This window comes from Pinus tabuliformis, chromosome X (genome assembly GCF_031772625.1).
Source record: "Pinus tabuliformis cultivar Carrire ecotype Pingquan chromosome X, CPIR1, whole genome shotgun sequence".
In the NCBI taxonomy this organism is placed as follows: domain Eukaryota; kingdom Viridiplantae; phylum Streptophyta; class Pinopsida; order Pinales; family Pinaceae; genus Pinus; species Pinus tabuliformis.
The window spans coordinates 1,269,611,598-1,269,617,261 of NC_142308.1; positions in this window are offsets into that span (position 1 = coordinate 1,269,611,598).

Below are 5,664 nucleotides of genomic sequence, written 5' to 3' on the forward strand. Positions count from 1 at the left end.
TCACCAATATTTTCCATACCCTTCGCACAAAGTTGGGTATCAAGGATTCGGAGCAACATTTGATACTCAAATACCGTGGCTGCCTGCACAAGTACATCCAGGAAGAAATACAATTCCTAAACATCCCCTCGCTCGGCGCAGCATACTGATATGCCGTCAAGGTCGAGCAGAAGTTTAAACAAAAGAAGTGAGACTTTGGATCTGCGAATCCAAAGCAGGGGAAAGATGCCCCTAAACCACAGAACAAAGGACAAAGCCAAGGCGGGACAGCCCAAGACAACCAGCCGAAGCCGCAAGCAAAGAACAGCGCCGCGAATCCGAGAAAGGACACTGGAAAATGGTGCGAGTTCCATAAGAGCTCCACTCACAACACAAGTGAGTGTCGGGCCAAGCAGTCACTGGTGGCTGAGCTAAAGGTTTCAGAATCAGATGCATGTTCCGACTCTGAGTCAGAACCCGATAAGGGGTATGAAAAAAGGAAGCAGATCATTGATGCGGATCCCAGTGCCATTGTTGCTACCGCAAAGATCCAGAAAAATGAACCCGAAGATCCAGAGGAGGAGGAGCGTCTCTTCCACTCCCAGATGTGGGTAAAGGGCTCCCCGATACAGTTCATTGTTGATAGCGGGAGTTAAAAGAACCTCATTTCGGCAGAGGTCGTGAAGCGGTTGGGCTTACCGACCACAGCACATCCACAACCATACACCATTGGGTGGCTTCACCAAGGACGAGATCTTCGCGTGAGCCAGCAGTGTCGCCTTCCATACAGCATCAAGCCCTTCACGGATGAGGTATTGTGTGACATTGCTCCCCTTGAAGTTTGTGAGGTATTACTAGGACAACCATACTTGTGGAAGCGACATGTTGTGTATGAATCAAGGCCCCGTGCTGTTATTATTACATTGGGAAATAAGTTGTTCAGGATACCAGAGGTAGCACCACCTGCCGCCATCTCTTTGATTACTGAAAAACAATGCAGTAAGATCATTTCCAAAACCAGGAAATTTGTTTTCCTGATGATACGCCCTCAAGGAAAGAAGAAGACAGTGGCCGCGGCCTCCAAACGGGGTCCCTCTACACGACAACTACAGATGGACAAGGTTGTGGAGGAGTACGAGGACATCTTCACCTCCCCGGCAGGGGTTCCTCTGCACTGTCAGGTCAAGCACTCCATCGATCTGACCCCAGGTGCGCCGATACCCAATGGACCAATTTATCGGCGCTCCGTTCTGGAGAACAATGAAATCAAGAGGCAGATTCAGGAGCTCCTGCAGAAAGGTCACATCCGTCCGAGTTCATCGCCCTGTGGGAGCCCGATCGTGTTGGTACAGAAGAAGGATGGGACGTGGAGACTCTGTATTGACTATCGGGCGCTGAACAAGATCATTGTCCGTAATAGGTACTCGATCCCGCGGATTGATGACCTCCTAGACCAACTAAAGGGGGCGAAATATTTCAGCAAGATCGATCTGAAGTCAGGATATCACCAGGTACCAATCGAACCCTTCGATGTGTGGAAGACTGCCTTCAAATCCAAGGAGGGCCTCTTCGAATGGTTGGTCATGCCTTTCGGATTGACGAATGCTCCTGCAACCTTTATGAGGCTAATGGATGACATCTTGCGGCCATTCACCAACTCCTTTTTAGTAGTATACTTGGATGACATTCTGATCTTCAGCCAGAGTTGGGAAGAGCACCTCCACCACATCCGACAGGTTCTCCAAACACTGCGGCAACACAAGCTATGTGCCAATTTGGAGAAATGCACTTTTGGCATGACCCAGGTTCAGTATCTGGGATACATCATTGATGAACAGGGGGTGCATGTCGATCCGGCCAAGATCCAAGTCATTCGGGATTGGCCCTCGCCAACCACTCTAACAGAGCTCCGCAGCTTTCTAGGTCTTGCCAACTTCTACTGCAGGTTTGTGTTGGGGTTTTCTCATATTTCTTGGCCCTTGAGTCAAGTCACCAAGGGCGGGGCGAAAGAAAAATTCTTTTGGTCTGAATCTCAATAGAAGGCATTCAGGGAATTGAAGGATCGCCTCTACACAGCACCAGTGCTCGCGTTACCAGATTTGCAACAACCATTTGAGGTCGAGACAGATGCCTCTGACTATGCTATTGGGGCAGTCCTTACTCAACATGGACATCCAGTGGCATATCACAGTGAAACACTTTCAGACACAGTCCGGAAGTACCCCACTTATGATAAAGAGATGTATTCCATTGTACAGGCCTGCCGACAATGGAAGCATTACATTTTGGGGAAGGAAACGGTCATCCACACAGACCACCGACCTCTGCAGTTCATACAGACCCAAGGGAAATTGCAGAATGATCGCCATCAGAAGTGGTCTACATACCTGCAACAGTTTCACTTGAATATCAAGTATAAAAAGGGCAGCAGCAATAATGTTGCAGATTGCCTCAGTCGGCCACCGATCATGGCACTAACCACCGTGCTCAACTCTTGTGGGCACGAGACTGCTGATTGGCCACTTCTCTACAAAAGCGACCCAGAATTCGGCCACACATACCAGACACTCTTGGAGGGTCGGCATGTTGCAGATTTTCACCTTCAGGACGCCCTATTATGCCACCTCGGTCACCTTTGCGTTCCTTCAAGCGAGCGTACCAAGATGATTTGGGAAGCACACTACAGTCGGGCTGCTGGGCATTTCGGGGTCGAGAAAATAGTGGCAGTACTGAAAAATTATTTCTATTGGCCGAATCTTCGACAGGATGTTGGGAAGTACATCCGATCATGTACTGCCTGTGCCATTGCCAAACCGAACATTAAGAAGCACGGCCTCTATACCCCGTTGCCTACCCCTAGTCAACCTTGGGAATCCATCTCCATGGATTACATGTCAGGCCTTCCTTCCACTAAGCATGGAAATGACTGTGTTTTTGTGGTCGTCGACAGGTTCTCGAAGATGGCCATTATGATGGCCTGCAAGAAGAATATCACAGCAGAAGCCACTGCTAAACTCTTCTTTGAACGAGTGTGGGTGCACTTTGGGATCCCACAGTCTATCATCTCAGATCGGGACAGTCGGTTTCTCAGCACATTTTGGTCCAGTCTCTGGTCAATGCTGGACACCAAACTCACGAAGTCCACAGCCTTCCATCCTCAAACTGATGGCCAGACAGAGGTTGTCAACAGGATGATTGTGCACATTCTGCGCATGTATAACTCAAAGCATCCACGCACATGGGACAAGAGCCTCCCCTATGTTCAGCACAGCTACAACCGAGCTCTTCACAGCTCCACTGGCCATAGCCCTTTTCAGGTGGGTTTGGGATTCCAGCCACTGTGCCCCATTGATGTGGCCATGCCCCTTGCAGCTACTCACATGAATTCAGTTCATGTCCAGTCTGAAACAGATAAGGCCACCAGCTTCATTGAGCGCATCCAACATATTCGCCAGCAGGTCCATGACATTCTTGAGAAATCAAATGCCAAGTACAAGTAGCGACATGATCAACACCGGGTGCCACACAAGTTTCAGGTGGGCGACAAAGTCTGGTTGCATTTGCAAAAGGAACGCCTTACTGGAGCCTATCGGAAATTGAGACCACTCCGATATGGTCCTTACACCATTACTAAGGCTATGGGAGACAATGCATTTGAGCTCAGCATTCCCCCATTCCTTGGCCTGCACCCAGTGTTCAATGTGGACCGCCTTCGGCCATACTTTCCACCATTGCTAGACACATCCGACATTGCAGAACAGCTCAAACCCACAGAATTAAATCCAGATTGCATGGAACAAGCTGCAACTGATCGGATCATGGACACACAAATCAAGAACACTCGCCAACAGAATATCCAACTGTATCGAGTTGTCAAAGCAGGCCAACTCCTTCAGCAGGGCAAGTGGCTCACCAGGGAACAAGTTCAGCAGAAGTTTCCTCATCTCATGGAGGAGCTCAACGCAATGGGGACCATTGCTTCCTAAGGGGGGAGGAATGATCCAGGTGGATATTGGTGGCCACCTGCCAAGTTTACCTGGACCCCCACCATTGTCTTTCTCAGCATTTTCAGTTTCCTTAATTGTAGCACAACTTACTATTTTTAGCAGTTTTTTGGGTCCTGAACTTCCAGAGCCGTTATGAGGCCCTAAACGACGTTTTTTTGGGATTTTGGGGCAACATGGGTCCATGGACTGATGTTGCCTCCCAAAGTGGTAGTACTCGGATAGATCTTTCTAACGAGCTATCGTACGCGTCAAACGGAGATCGTATGCCAAAGTTACGACCCCGGGAAATTGATGTACCAATTTACCCAAACGAGGCCCACAATTTGGCGTTTCATCTTCTAGGGTTAGGTTTCGGGATGTGAAGGGTTTTCCATTGTTTCTCAACAATAAATAGGCCTTCGAGCCTCATTGTAATACAGTTCAGAACCGTTCAGAGGCATGTAGCCATCACATCTCTTCTCAGAGATAAGCTACCATCGCCCTAGCTGGTTTATTTCCATTTCTGGTTGTAAGCATATTTCAGTATTTTCCATTAATGAAATGAAGTATTATTTCCGCTGCATCTTTGTGTATATGGTTATCTCTGTGATTTGTTGCGTTCTTGTTTAAATCTAGATCAGTGGTATCAGAGCAGTCTGCTTTTTCTCAGTTTTTCTTTGCATGTCCCCAACAAGGTCGGGATATAAGGAGTTAGGGCTTGAACTGGTTGAACCTTTGCAAGACCAGCCTCGCAAATCCCGACGGCCTCCCATGGCGGACGAGAAGAAAGATGAGGGGGCAGGAGATCCCATCAAAATCTTGCTCGAAGAAGCCCTCGAGTGACAATGGAACGCGATGATGGACAGGTTTGCCCAAATCCTTCAGCGGCTACCCAGAAGCAACGCATCGGCTTCCAGCAGCTACTCTGGAAACGCCACACCCTTTAAGGTACAAGTTAATTTTGAAATCCCAATATTCGAGGGTCAGATAGACGCAGATGCCGTAGATAAATGGTTAAATCTGCTAGAGGGTTATTTTTCTATTCATGAATTTTCGAGTCGGGAAAAGATTGTTTTTTCTCTTCTCAAAGCAGCCCCCCACGTCAAGGACTGGTGGGAAACCTACTGCGAGCAGAAGGATGAAAGTACTGGCTCACTATTTTCAGCCACACCCACCTGGGATTCGTTCCGGGATTCCATCAAGGAGCAGTACTACCCTGTCGGAAGCTATGAGGATGAATACATAAAGTGGACCACGCTGCGGCAGGGAAGGGACCAAGACGTGCCAGAGTTCACCAATCTTTTCCATACCCTTCGCACAAAGTTGGGTATCAAGGATTCGGAGCAACATTTGATACTCAAATACCGTGGCTGCCTGCACAAGTACATCCAGGAAGAAATACAATTCCTAAACATCCCCTCGCTCGGCGCAGCATACCGATATGCCGTCAAGGTCGAGCAGAAGTTTAAACAAAAGAAGCGAGACTTTGGATCTGCGAATCCAAAGCAGGGGAAAGGTGCCCCTAAACCACAGAACAAAGGACAAAGCCAAGGCGAGACAACCCAAGACAACCAGCCGAAGCCGCAAGCAAAGAACAGCGCCGCGAATCCGAGAAAGGACACTGGAAAATGGTGCGAGTTCCATAAGAGCTCCACTCACAACACAAGTGAGTGTCGGGCCAAGCAGTCACTGGTGGCTG